Source organism: Nannobrachium achirus (assembly GCF_963921795.1).
Source record: "Nannobrachium achirus genome assembly, chromosome: 18".
NCBI lineage: Eukaryota > Metazoa > Chordata > Actinopteri > Myctophiformes > Myctophidae > Nannobrachium > Nannobrachium achirus.
In genome coordinates this window covers 51124070-51139997 of record NC_137825.1, presented here as the reverse complement: position 1 = coordinate 51139997, position 15928 = coordinate 51124070, and the positions used below count along the sequence as shown (strand labels likewise).

The window sequence follows — 15928 nt, the reverse complement described above, 5'->3', positions numbered from 1 at the left end:
GCTTCAGAAGACATTTTTGACTAAAGCTGGTGCTGCAAATTGTACATATAAAGGGATTTACCCCTCTATGAGTCTTTATGGACGGACAATGTTTTGGTGATTTCACACCGTGGAAAAGCTTATTGCTCATAGTCTGTCTTTGTCCTTCCACATCCTTCACGTCCAACAGTCCACTGTTAAACCTTACACGTGATAGAGGGACAAAACAGGTCTTCAACACTACCGCTGTTGCGTTCACCTGTAAAATGACATGCAGAAAAGACAATATATGAATTGTGGAAACATAAGAGGCAAAAAACACCAAAAGATGATCATCAACATGGTTATATTTTAATAGTTATCAATTAAAAATGTGGAGGAATGGAACACACCATCAACACATAGGCTACTACATAAAATGTAAAATTATGTGTGACCAAAAACTCAACAAACACAACAAAGATAATACATGGTATATTAGTTATAAAATGCTATAAAACAAACATAACAAACCTGGTGCTCAATCTTCCTCCTTTTGGGTTCCCTACAGGACTGCTCAACTTCCCCCCGTTGGTTCATCTGTAATGATAAATTGCTTGGTATTAAACACAAGGCGTAGAAAATAGTGGCTCTGCAAAGAGCCACTATCTCTCTAATAAGACAGTCTTCTCCAAGGGTAGAAGAACGTATCAAACAATACAACTTGTTGCCCATTACTACAGTAAAACCACACAATTACAGTGTGCATCCTCTTACCTTCTTGTTCAGTTGTTCCTCAAAGTCAAATCCTTGGAAATGGTTCTCTCTCTTGTCTCTGAATGTGCTGAAAGCACAAACAACATGAACTACAACAACATCACATGGTACTTATACATGAGGAGGGTCTTTCACACTTTTAATTCAACCAATCAGAGCAGAGCAAAGGTAGTGGGGGGAGCTAAGCTACTTCCAATAGCCCTGGGCTGACATAGCACATCAACTATCTGGAAACATTTCAGTACAGTCTAGTGATTTAATAACATACCTTACATCCTTGCATGAAACTATTTTAAATTGTGTTTTATCTCTAAAAACAATCATAACTTTTGTTAAAAGGTTAAAGCCCTAAACATTGCTACAACACTTTTACAGGGAGCCAGGAGTCTCATCATCCACCCAACTACATAGTTCCAGGAGGGTACTAACATACTTGAATTAAATCAGGCAATAGAACCCATTAATCACCATCAATTTGATCAGTTGTCCCAGTTACCAATGTTTTCTGTTCATTTCCCTGTTTCATCACTTACATTGTACCTGTTTACCCATCCTGCATGAGTTCTGCCTCCTGATTAGTTTAGTATGTTTGATACAGAGCTGGGTTAGTTAGGCCTGGTTGAAATGGTAAAATGTCTTGTTGACTAATCTCCCTGACCTGAACCACACACGCATGCACAAATACACATACCGGGGACCCCCGGCAGGGTTCCACAGGGTCCCAAGCTAAATGAGTTAATATAGCATCAACATGAATGTAACCAGTTTAATCTTAGAATGGCTCTTTGAAAATAGCTGATCTCCAAGCTCACAATGCTGTTGAATGCTGTCATATACAGGGTTTGAAACTCTATATTTATCTAATCTGTTAGAAGACACAGGTTGTGAATGTTGTGGAATGATTTATTTAGACTAGAGGATGATTTTCCCTTTGTTAATGGACAGGTGAGAATGGACCAAATCATTTGCATGTATTCTCTTTAGTATGATAAGTAGTGAGCAGCCTTAACAGTATTGTGTGTGCTAGACTAGAGGTTTGCGCCCCCTTTGGGGGCCTTCACTTTATTGATGGTAACTGAGAAAGCTATTAGCTCACAGGAATTCTGGGAAGCTCTTCTGGTGTCGTTCTTGAGAGTGCGGTTGTGATCTGTTTGTAGGTTTCGTTCCTCTTAGATGTACATTGGTAAAACCAACTTGAGTTTGGGCTCTTATCCCTTCCCTATCTGAGTTTGTGATATTTCCTATAATGTTTCTGGTGTAGCCTACTGTAGTAAAGTTTGGGCTTCTTTCTCATGGGGTATCTTGTTAAACCTGATGTACTGTAATAATTGAATGTAATTCAAATTAGATACATACATCTTGATGTATAACAGTGTATGTCTGTTAAATATTAATTGATGTGGTTTCATAATGACATTTCTATGATTAACTATAACTACAGACGGCCAAGACCACTCCACACCCAGTGGTCCAGGTCAGCCGCCACTCACTCATGGGACCCGCCCAGCACTACTCGTATCCCAGTGGATATGAGTAGGTGGGTGGGGGGGTTAGTATTTCAGCGCTGGCCATCCCCTGACAACGAAAAAGGCTTGGCCCCTTGAATTACAATAACTAAAGGACAGGTGAGAATTGGTAAGGGTGTGTAGCCCTATTGCTGAATGGATGGACGACTCATTTGCATGTATTCCTTTTAGTATGATAAGTAGTGAGTATACAGCCCCCAACTAACCTGACTACCGCCAGATAGGTGGCAGCTGGCGGTAGTCAGGTTAGCCCCCAACAGTATTGTGTGAATGGTGTGGTAGGATTGGAAATCATTTGTATTCAAATTGTTTCTACAGGTAAAACGTCTTGTTGAATATTCTCTCTGAACCACACATAAATGCACACATACACATACCAGGGACCCAGCAGGGTTCCACATGGTCCCAAGCTAAATTAGTTAATATAGCACCAACATAAACTGAACCAGTTTAATCTTATAATGTCTATTTGAAAATAGCTGATCTCTAAGATCACAGTGATGTTGAATGCTGTCATAGGGTTTGAACCTCTATATTAATCTAATCTGTTAAAAGCCCTCTTCTAGCGCCACCATGAGGCCATGTGACCTGACGGTCGCTTATCTCCCGATTAGGGAGTCTTACTGTTCTAATCTGTTAAAAGACACAGGTTGTGAATGTTGTGGAATGATTTATTTAGAGGGTGCTTTTCCCTTTAATGGACAGGTGATATTGGTTTCTGGTGTGTAACCTGAATGGATGGACCAACTCATTTGCATGTATTCATTTTAGTAGGCTATGATAAGTAGTGAACAGCCTCAACAAACAGTATTGTGTGAGCTAAAACTCCTTCTGCAAAAACATCTGAAAGGTGACACCTAATGTCCACCTTTTTTATTCAAATATTTAGCTTTTACAGGGTTAAACAGCACAGACCACTGTATGGATATTGACTGTATACAAGGAATTCTCACATAATGGTCAAATAACAAGTTCACTCATTGTAACCCTCCTAGAGGAATGGCCTACAACATAATGTTTTAGAAAAACTACCCTTTTGAACCAAAAAAAAACAATCTCATCATTAAGCTCACCACCTCCGATGCCTATATCCTGATTGAAAAAATGTTTTTGTCCACACCCAGTTACAATGTTAGACCATGTTTTTATCACAACACAATGTGACTTAAGGAATTGTACAACCTTTCAAGGTGATGACCTGAAAGCATGGAAATTAATGTATAGGCATAATGTATCCTGATTCAAAAGTTTTATTTTCCAAATAATGCAACAAATAAATTTAAAGACACGTTTTTCACACACGTTTTTCACACTTTAGAGCATATCTGTAGTGATACTATGGCCATTCCTACACTAGATGCCAAAAAAATAGAAAATAAACAATTTTTGTGTACATTTATATCAAAGGTCCCAAAGGGCCATTCTTAATTACTTCCTGTGAACAGAAATTCAAAAAGTGATGACATAGACAGGTCTGCTTGCATATAAATGAACCTTTGATTACATTCACCTGTTTGTTTCCCATTGCTGGCTCCCATTACTCATATTTTAAATCCCATCGCCTGAAGGGCTGGTCCCCTCAGATTGGTTCAGAAACACACAGGCTTCCTTTTCAAACTGAAACTTCAAAATAAAATACCCAAAATAGTCATTTCATTGGGTCTTTAAATAAACTTTCTTCACTTTCACATATATGCAGTATAAACATTGCAAAAAGTGTACACATTTAATTAAAAGTGGAAAACACTGACATTGTTATCTTGTCAGTTTAAAACATAAGAAAGGAAGTGCTGCCTGGGTTCATTCACAGTAGCTCAAAACCCTCATGTCTATACCTATATGCAATAGGTAAAATTGTGCATATAGAAGCAAAGGAACCAAATGTTCAAATTTCCATACTTTCCGTATTTAGGCGAAAGCATCAACACAGTGTACAACTAGGGTTTCCCCCTGTTTGAATCTACATGTACGGTACATCTTCAGATACTTTTTTTTGCTTAAAGCTGTTGCCACAATCTCTGTACAGATTTCCTGTGTATGAATTCTCATGTGGTTCTTCAAAGTAGTAAAATGACTATGGCTGCTGCCACACATAGTACAGCTAAAAGGCTATTCCCTTGTATGAATCTTCATGTGCCGCTTCAGATTACCCTCTGTACTAAAGCTGTTACCACAAACTGTACAGCTATAGGGCTTTTCCCCTGTATGAATCCTCGTGTGCCGCTTCAGACTACCCTCTGTACTAAAGCTGTTACCACAAAGTGTACAGCTAGACGGCTTTTCCCCTGTATGAATCCTCATGTGCTGCTTCAGACTACCCTCTGTACTAAAGCTGTTACCACAAACTGTACAGCTAAAGGGCTTTTCCCCTGTATGAATCCTCATGTGCTGCTTCAGACTACCCTCTGTACTAAAGCTGTTACCACAAACTGTACAGCTAAAGGGCTTTTCCCCTGTATGAATCCTCATGTGCTTCTTCAGACTACCTGTGTGACTAAAGCTGCTGCCACAATCTGCACAGCTATAGGGTTTTTCCCCTGTATGAATTAGCATGTGCTTCCTCAGATGACCCTCTTGCCTAAAGAGGTTGCCACAATCTGCACAGCTATAGGGTTTTTCCCCTGTATGGATTAGCATGTGCTTCCTCAGATTACCCTCTTGCCTAAAGAGGTTGCCACAATCTGCACAGCTATAAGGTCTTTCCCCTGTATGAATTAGCATGTGCCGCTTCAGGTCACCCTCTTGACTAAAGCTGTTACCACAAAGTGTACAGCTGAAGGGTTTTTCCCCTGTATGAATCCTCATGTGCCGCTTCAGTTTACTATTTTCACTAAAACTGCTCCCGCAATCTGCACAGCTATAGGGTTTCCCCCCTGTATGAATTAGCATGTGTTGTTTCAGACCACCCTTTCGACTAAAGCGGTTGCCACAAACTGTACAGGTAAAGGGCTTTTCCCCCATATGAACCCTCATGTGCTGCTTCAGAAGACATTCTTGACTAAAGCTGGTGCTGCAAAATGTACATACAAAGGGATTTACCCCTCTATGAGTCTTCGTGGTCGGACAATGTTTTGGTGATTTCACATTGTGGAAAAGCTTAGTGCACACAGTATGTCTTTGTCCGTCCACATCCTTCACGTCCAACAGTCCACTGTTAATGTTGTTGTTTAATGTTGATGTTTCACAGTCATCTGCACCAGCTTGCATTTGTTTGTGTGTGTGGGAGGTACTGGCTGGAGGGTCTGTTTCTCTGTTTTCATCAGTTGCACTTTTCACTGTTAGTAATGTCAACATTGTCCCATCAGCTTCTAATGGGACATCCTCTTGTGTTTGGAATAGCTCCTCCTGTTCCTCTTTAATCTGTGGAGGTTCTGGTTCCTTCTGGATCAGTCTGGACCCCCACTCCTTCTGTTCTGGTGAAGACTCCTCTTTACAAAGAGGGACACAGTCTAGGAGGAGGAAAATAAATGATAATTCAGTCAGGACACAATTCTTCTGAGCGCAAGCATTAAGCAAGCATTAGGATCATCATCGCTATCACCTTTAGTGTATCTTGTGCACGGCATACAAAGACTCTCTTCCTTTATGAGTGGTTTCACATCTCTGTCAGGTGATGGCTTTGAGGACACTGGCACAACATCTGATTTTAACTCCACCTACAAACAAATAAATAAATCCATAAATACATTATAGGCAACAAAATATGTATTTCCTTCACTGATTTGATCCAACTATTATTGTCCCTCTCCCTTTATCACCAATACCTCAAATCTCTTGACCAAAAACAATTGATCTACAAGCTCTGTACACATGAAAATGCATCGACACTGTGTTGTTTTGCTAGGGTTCAATGTGGTCCTCAACCAACTGATATAATTTATAATCAAATTACCTTTTTATAAATATCCAATGGAACCATTTCATCCTTTACATCCAACAGTCCACTGTTAAACCTTACACGTGATAGACACTACCACTGTTGCGTTCACCTGTAAAATTACATGCAGAAAAGACAATATATGAATTGTGGAAACATAAAAGGCAAAAACTACAAAAGATGATCATCAACATGGTTTAATAGTAATATTTATAGTTATCAATTAAGAATGGGGAAGAATGGAACATGCCATCAACACATAGGTTACTACATTAAATGTATTAAATTTGTGATCAAAAACTCAACAAACACCAAACACAACAAAGATAATAAATGGTATATTAGTTATAAGATGCAATAAAACAAACATAACAAACCTGGTGCTCAATCTTCCTCCTTTTGGGTTCCCTACAGGACTGCTCAACTTCCCCCTGTTGGTTCATCTGTAATGATAAATTGCTTGGTATTAAAAACAAGGCGTAGAAAATACTGGCTCTTCAAATCTAATCTCTAATAAGACAGTCCTCTCCAAGGGTAGAAGAACGTATCAAACAATAAAACTCGTTTCCCATTACTACAGTAAAACCACACAATTACAATGTGCATCCTCTTACCTTCTTGTTCAGTTGTTCCTCAAAGTCAAATCCTTGGAAATGGTTCTCTCTCTTGTCTCTGAAGGTGCTGAAAGCACAAACAACATAAACTACAACACCGGCACATGGTACTTATACATGAGGAGGGTCTTTCACACTTTTAATTCAACCAATCAGATCAGAGCAAAGGAAGTGGGGGGAGCTAAGCTACTTCCAATAGCCCTGGGCTGACATAGCACATCAACTATCTGGAAACATTTCAGTACAAACAGTCTAGTGATTTAATAAAATACCTTACATCATTTGTTTTATCTCTAAAAACAATCATAACTTGTGTTAAAAGGTTAAAGCCCTAAACATTGCTACACCGCTTGTGCAGGGAGCCAGGAGTCTCATCATCTACCCAACTACATAGTTCCAAGAGGGTACATACTTGAATTAAATCAGGCAATAGAACCCATTAATCACCAACAATTTGATCAGTTGTCCCAGTTACCAATGTTTTCTGTTAATTTCCCTGTTTCATCACTTCCATTGTACCTGTTCATCCATCCGGCATGAGTTCTGCCTCCTGATTAGGTTAGGTTACAGAGCTGGGATTAGTTATAGGCCTGGCTGAAATGGTAAAATGTCTTGTTGACTAATCTCCCTGGCCTGAACCACCCATGCATGCACACATACACATATCGGGGACCCCCGGCAGGGTTCCACAGGGTCCCAAGCTAAATGAGTTAATATAGCATCAACATGAATGTAAACAGTTTAATCTTAGAATGGCTCTTTGAAAATAGCTGATCTCCAAGCACACAATGCTGTTGAATGCTGTCATATACAGGGTTTGAAACTCTATATTTATCTAATCTGTTAGAAGACACGGGTTGTGAATGTTGTGGAATGATTTATTTAGACTAAAGGACGCGTTTCCCTTTGTTAATGGACAGGTGAGAATGGTTCCGGTGTGTAACCCTGTTGCTGAATGGACCAAATCAGTTGATTAACTATAACTACAGACGGCCAAGGCCACTCCGAACCGGGTGGTCCAGGTCAGCCGCCACTCACTCATGGGACCCGCCCACCACTACTCGTATCCCAGTGGATATGAGTAGGTGGTTGGGGCGTGTTAGTATTTCAGTGCTGGCCATCCCCTGACAATGAAAAAGGCTTGGCCTCTTGAATTACAATAACTAAAGGACAGGTGAGAATTGACAAGGGTGTCTAACCCTATTACTGAATGGATGGACGACCAATTTGCATGTATTCCTTTAGTATGATAAGTAGTGAGTATACAGCCCCCAACAGTAGGCTATTGTGTGAATGGTGTGGTAGGATTGGAAATCATTTGTATTCAAATTGTTTCTACAGGTAAAACGTCTTGTTGATCAGAATAATCTCCCTGAACCACACATATATGCACACATACACATACCAGGGACCCCCAGCAGGGTTCCACATGGTCCCAAGCTAAATGAGTTAATGTAACATCAACATAAATGTAACCAGTTTAATCTTAGAATGGCTATTTGAAAATAGCTGATCTCTAAACTCTCTAATGCTGTCATATACAGGGGTTGAACCTCTATATTAATCTAATCTGTTAAAAGACACAGGTTGTGAATGTTGTGGAATGATTTATTTAGAGGTTGCTTTTCCCGTTAATGGACAGGTGACTTCTTCTGCAAATACATCTGAAAGGTGGTCCAGGTCAGCCGCCACTCACTCATGGGACCCGCCCACCACTACTCGTATCCCAGTGGATATGAGTAGGTGGGTGGGGGGTTAGTATTTCAGTGATGGCCATCCCCTGACAACGAAAAAGGCGGCTTGGCCTCTTGAATTACAATAACTAAAGGACAGGTGAGAATTGGTAAGGGTGTGTAGCCCTATTGCTGAATGGACGGACGACTCATTTTCATGTATTCCTTTTAGTATGATAAGTAGTGAGTATACAGCCCCCAACAGTATTGTGTGAATGGTGTGGTAGGATTGGAAATCATTTGTATTCAAATTGTTTACTGGAAAATACTCAGCCTCCTGCAAAAACATCTGAAATGTAACACATAATGTCAGCTGTTTCCCATCAATATAAGTGGCTTTTACAGTGTTAAACATGTATATGAGCACAGAGCATCCACCAATGACCACCATACAGGTTGCAATGTTTACAAGCATTAAGTCATTCTCACATAATGGACATATAGCAATGTCACACATTCTCACCTTCCTAAATGAATGGACTACATCATTATGTTTAAGAAAAACTTCTTTAACTAAATAATCTCTTCATTAAGCTCACCACCTGACCTCCGATGCCTATATCCTGATTGAAAAACAGATATATTGCTGTCCCCACCCAGTCACACAATAATGTTAGGCCATGTATTCATCACAACACAGTGTGACTTAAGGAATTGTACAACCTCAGGTGATGACCTGAGAGGTTAGAAATTAATGGATTTATTTTGCATCCCTACATTGGCCTTTGCAGGGTTAAACTTTGTGTGTACGAACATAATGCAATGACAATCTCTGATAAGATAGCCTATATTATCCTCATTGAGAAGATCATGCTGTTCTCACTTTTCACCCCAGAATTATAATGGCCTAAAGGTCAAGAGTGTATCATAGGCCATTTTATTTCCACAAGACAATGTCGCTCTGGATTAGAGCGTCTGGCAAAGGCATAAATTGTAAATGAGCTCTTCTGATATTGTTCTTGAGAGTGCGGTAGTGATCTTTTTGTAGGTTTCTAAGCAACATGACAGGGGTTTTCCTCTCAGATGTACATTGGTCAAACCTACTTGAGTTTGGTCTCTTGTCCCTTCCCTATCTGAGTTTGGGATCATTCCTATAATGACTGTATAATACAGTGTTTCTGATGTACTGTAGTAAAACCTATTTGAATTTGTGCTTCTTTCCCTCTCATGGGGCATCTTGGTAAAACATGCACTGTAATAATTGCAAGTAATTAAAATGGGATACATAAATGTTGACGTATAAAGAGAATGCCTATTAATTGATGTGGTGTCATAATGCCAACATTTTCTAAAATGTTGGCCGTCTCTAGTTATAACTAGAGACGGGTCAAGCACTCCACACACCCAGTGGTCGAGGTCAGCCGTCACTCACTCATTTTCAATAACTAAAGGACAGGTGAGAATTGGTTAGGATGTGTAACCCTATTGCTGAATGGATAGACAACTCATTTGCATGTATTCCTTTTAGTATGATAAGTAGTGAGTATACAGATATACAGATTGCAGACATCAATGTGTACGAACATTTAATGCAACGCATAATACAATGACAACCTCTGGTAAAATAGCCTATATCCTAAATAGCCTATGGAGAAGATGCTGTTCTCTTCTCACCCCTGTAGAATAATGGCCAAAGTCAAGAGTGTATCATAGGCCATTTCATTTTAACAAGACAATGTTGCTCTGGACTAAATGCCTCATTTTCTATATATTATTTTTATTAAGCACAAATAAAAAGACAATGTTGATTTTAAAACATTTACAAATGAATTGAACTATTTTAGTTTAGTTAGGCCTGGCTGAAAAGGTTGAAGCCCTCAAACTCACACACAAAAACATGCAAGCAAGTGCACAACACACACACACACACACACACACACACACACACACACACACACACACACACACACACACACACACACACACACACACACACACAACCAGTGGTGTAAAGATCTAAAATGTAATTTATGCTTGATGACAATACTAAATACATTTACTAAAAATGAGATTACTTCAAAATAAAAATAAAAACAATACAATCAATCATGTTGTACTGATTCCAAACTTTTATTTTCAAAATGATGCACAGATGAATACTTTCCTTACGTTCACTTGCCAAGCACTATAAACACGAAAAAGTATACACATTTCTTTGATTTGTTACATCATAAAAAGTGGCAAATATTGACATTGTTATCTTGTCAGTTTAAAACATAAGAAAGGAAGCATTGCCTGTGTTCATTCACAGTGGCTCAATCCCCATAACTAATATAAAATAGACCTATGTGTTGAATCAAAGAAACCAGTTCAACAAGTTCTGCTTGTGGTGAGGCAGACTGTAGCATCTGTGGCTTGTAGTACTGTGCTAATTTCCAGACATCAGAAAAAGACAAAGCTTCTGCTAAATAATGTACAACTGTAAGGCTTCCCCCTAACTGAACCCTCATAGTGCTGCTTCAAAGTTTAATTTAGACGAAAGCGTACAGATAGAGCGAGGGCTTTCATCCTGCATGAATCTGCAAATGTGTCTTTGACCTTTTTGCTAAAAGCTGCTGCCACACATAGTACAGCTAAAGTGCTATTCCCCTGTATGGATCTTCATGTGCCGCTTCAGTTTACTATTTTCACTAAAGCTGCGGCCACAATCTGCACAGATAAAGGGCTTTTCTCCTGTATGAATCCTCATGTGCTGCTTCAGATGAATGTTTCTATTAAAGCTGTTACCACAAACTGTGCAGCTAAAGGGTTTTTCCCCCGTATGAATTAGTATGTGTTGCTTCAGACTACCCTCTCGACTAAATCTGTTACCACAAACTGTAAAGCTAAAGGGCTTTTCTCCTGTATGTATCCTCATGTGCCGCTTCAGATCTCTATTTTCACTAAAGCTGCTCTCACAAACTGTGCAGCTAAAGGGTTCTTCCCCTGTATGAACCCTCATGTGCTGCTTCAGATTACCCTCTTGACTAAAGCTGTTGCCACAAATTTCACAGCTATAGGGCTTTTCCCCTGTATGAACCCTCATGTGTTGCTTCAGATTACCCTCTTGACTAAAGCTGTTACCACAAAGTGTACAGCCGAAGGGTTTTTCCCCTGTATGAATCCTCATGTGCCGCTTCAGTCTACTATTTACACTAAAGCTGCTCCCGCAATCTGCACAGCTATAGGGTTTCCCCCCTGTATGAATTAGCATGTGTTGTTTCAGACTACCCTTTCGACTAAAGCAGTTGCCACAAACTGTACAGGTAAAGGGCTTTTCCCCTGTATGAACCCTCATGTGCTGCTTCAGATGACAAATGATAAACCGTACGTGTGATAGAGGGACAAAGCAGGACTTCAACACTACCACTGTTGCGTTCACCTGTAAAATGACATGCAGAAAAGAATATATGAATTGTGGAAACAAGGCTACTACATTAAATGTAAAATTATGTGTGAGCAAAAAACTCAACAAACACCAAACACAACAAAATAATACAAGGTATATTAGTTATAAAATGCTATAAAACAAACATAACAAACCTGGTGCTCAATCTTCCTCCTTGTGGGTTCCCTACAGGACTGCTCAACTTCCCCCTGTTGGTTCATCTGTAATGATACATTGCTTGGTATTAAACACAAGGTGTAGAAAATAGTGGCTCTGCAAATCTAATCTCTAATAAGACAGTCTTCTCCAAGGGTAGAAGAACGTATCAAACAATACAACTCGTTTACTACAGTAAAACCACACGATTACAGTGGGCATCCTCTTACCTTCTTTTTCAGTTATTCCTCAAAGTCAAATCCTTGGAAATGGTTCTCTCTCTTGTCTCTGAATGTGCTGAAAGCAAACAACATAATCTACAACAACGTCACATGGTACTTATACCCGAGGAGGGTCTTTCACACTTTTAATTCAACCAATCAGAGCAGAGCAAAGGAAGTGGGGGGAGCTAAGATACTTCCAATAGCCCTGGGCTGACATAGCACATCAACTATCTGGAAACATTTCAGTACAAACAGTCTAGTGATTTAATAAAATACCTTACATCATTTGTTTTATCTCTAAAAACAATCATAACTTGTGTTAAAAGGTTAAAGCCCTAAACATTGCTACAACGCTTGTGCAGGGAGCCAGGAGTCTCATCATCTACCCAACTACATAGTTCCAGGAGGGTACATACTTGAATTAAATCAGGCAATAGAACCCATTAATCACCAACAATTTGATCAGTTGTCCCAGTTACCAATGTTTTCTGTTAATTTCCCTGTTTCATCACTTCCATTGTACCTGTTTACCCATCCTGCATGAGTTCTGCCTCCTGATTAGGTTAGGTTACAGAGCTGGGATTAGTTATAGGCCTGGCTGAAATGGTAAAATGTCTTGTTGACTAATCTCCCTGGCCTGAACCACCCATGCATGCACACATACACATACCGGGGACCCCCGGCAGGGTTCCACAGGGCCCCAAGCTAAATGAGTTAATATAGCATCAACATGAATGTAAACAGTTTAATCTTAGAATGGCTCTTTGAAAATAGCTGATCTCCAAGCACACAATGCTGTTGAATGCTGTCATATACAGGGTTTGAAACTCTATATTTATCTAATCTGTTAGAAGACACAGGTTGTGAATGTTGTGGAATGATTTATTTAGACTAAAGGACGCTTTTCCCTTTGTTAATGGACAGGTGAGAATGGTTCCGGTGTGTAACCCTGTTGCTGAATGGACCAAATCAGTTGATTAACTATAACTACAGACGGCCAAGACCACTCCGAACCGGGTGGTCCAGGTCGGCCGCCACTCACTCATGGGACCCGCCCACCACTACTCGTATCCCAGTGGATATGAGTAGGTGGTTGGGGCGTGTTAGTATTTCAGTGCTGGCCATCCCCTGACAATGAAAAAGGCTTGGCCTCTTGAATTACAATAACTAAAGGACAGGTGAGAATTGACAAGGGTGTCTAACCCTATTACTGAATGGATGGACGACCAATTTGCATGTATTCCTTTAGTATGATAAGTAGTGAGTATACAGCCCCCAACAGTAGGCTATTGTGTGAATGGTGTGGTAGGATTGGAAATCATTTGTATTCAAATTGTTTCTACAGGTAAAACGTCTTGTTGATCAGAATAATCTACCTGAACCACACATATATGCACACATACACATACCAGGGACCCCCAGCAGGGTTCCACATGGTCCCAAGCTAAATGAGTTAATGTAACATCAACATAAATGTAACCAGTTTAATCTTATAATGGCTATTTGAAAATAGCTGATATCTAAGCTCTCTAATGCTGTCATATACAGGGGTTGAACCTCTATATTAATCTAATCTGTTAAAAGACACAGGTTGTGAATGTTGTGGAATGATTTATTTAGAGGTTGCTTTTCCTGTTAATGGACAGATGACTTCTTCTGCAAATACATCTGATGTCTGCTTTTTAATCCATACACTGGCTTTACAGGGTTAAACATGAGCAGAGCACTGTATAGATGTAGACATTATACAAGGAATTCTCACATAATGGTCAAATAACAAGTTCACACAAGACCACTCCACACCCAGTGGTCCAGGTCAGCCGCCACTCACTCATGGGACCCGCCCACCACTACTCGTATCCCAGTGGATATGAGTAGGTGGGTGGGGGGGTTAGTATTTCAGTGATGGCCATCCCCTGACAACGAAAAAGGCGGCTTGGCCTCTTGAATTACAATAACTAAAGGACAGGTGAGAATTGGTAAGGGTGTGTAGCCCTATTGCTGAATGGACGGACGACTCATTTTCATGTATTCCTTTTAGTATGATAAGTAGTGAGTATACAGCCCCCAACAGTATTGTGTGAATGGTGTGGTAGGATTGGAAATCATTTGTATTCAAATTGTTTACTGGAAAATACTCAGCCTCCTGCAAAAACATCTGAAATGTAACACATAATGTCAGCTGTTTCCCATCAATATATGTGGCTTTTACAGTGTTAAACATGTATATGAGCACAGAGCATCCACCAATGACCACCATACAGGTTGCAATGTTTACAAGCATTAAGTCATTCTCACATAATGGACATATAGCAATGTCACACATTCTCACCTTCCTAAATGAATGGACTACATCATTATGTTTAAGAAAAACTTCTTTAACTAAATAATCTCTTCATTAAGCTCACCACCTGACCTCCGATGCCTATATCCTGATTGAAAAACAGATTTGCTGTCCCCACCCAGTCACACAATAATGTTAGGCCATGTATTCATCACAACACAATGTGACTTAAAGAATTGTACAACCTTTCAAGGTGATGACCTGAAAGGTTAGAAATTAATGGATATGCAGTAGTATCTGATTCCAAACCTTTATTTTCAAAATAATGCACAAAAGAAAACGTTCCTCACCTCCATTTATAAACATTGCAAAAGTGTACACATTTCATTAAAAGTGGAAAACAAGGACATTGTTATCTTGTCAGTTTAAAACATAAGAAATGAAGTGCTGCTTGGGTTCATTCACAGTGTATCACAATATGTATAATTATGCATAGAAGCAAAGGAAGCACATGTTCTGCTTGTGGTGAGGCAGACGATGGCAACTGTGGCTTGTCATACTGTGATTAGAATGAATGTTCCTCATGCAAATTTCCAGACTTCACCATGTGTTGCTTCAGATTAGCCTCTTGACTAAAGCTTTTACCACAAAGTGTACAACTAAATTGCAGACATCAATGTGTACGAAACATAATGCAATTCTGTCTTCATGGTCCAACAGCAAGTTTAAATATCTTTATTGATCAAGCTGTTCTCACTTCTCAACCCAGTAGTAGGCCTATAATGGCCTATAGGTCATTTTATTTGAAAAGAAGAAAATGTCACTCTGGATTAAGAGCGTCTACTAAATTCCTAAATTGTAAATGGGACTTTGACTATTTGAATAGGCACAAATCACAAGAAAATGTTGCACACACACACAAACACACACACACACACACACACACACACACACACACACACACACACACACACACACACACACACACACACACAGTGGTGGAAAGAACTAAAATGTAAATTATTTTCTAAAAATGAGATTCCTTCAAAATAAAAAATAAAGTACAATCAAAAATGTTATAGTGATTCCAAACTTTTATTTTCAAAATAATCCAAAAGTGAATACTTTCCTTACTTTCACTTACCAAGCAGTATAAACATTGTAACAGTATACAAATGTCTTTGATTTGTTACATCATAAAACATGGATAACATTGACATTGTTATCTTGTCAGTTTAAAACACAAGAAAGAAAGCATTGCCTCTGTTCATTCATATAGTGGCACAAACACCATAACTACTATCAAACCCTGCACAAAGTGTCAGTCCGTCAGTCAGTCTGTCTGTCACACCTGACACCTCACACGTCACACTCTTGCCCTGCTCATATCTCCGCAACCGTTGCCCCGATCC

At 39.6% G+C, this 15928-nt stretch overlaps 1 protein-coding gene across 1 annotated transcript in view; it reads right to left on the bottom strand.

Moving 5' to 3' along the window:
* Positions 1-15928, bottom strand: part of LOC308303176 (uncharacterized protein) — a gene marked incomplete at both ends in the record, with an annotated part of 61370 nt that overhangs the window by 32669 nt on the left and 12773 nt on the right. The gene's annotated exons all lie outside the window — the stretch shown is intronic.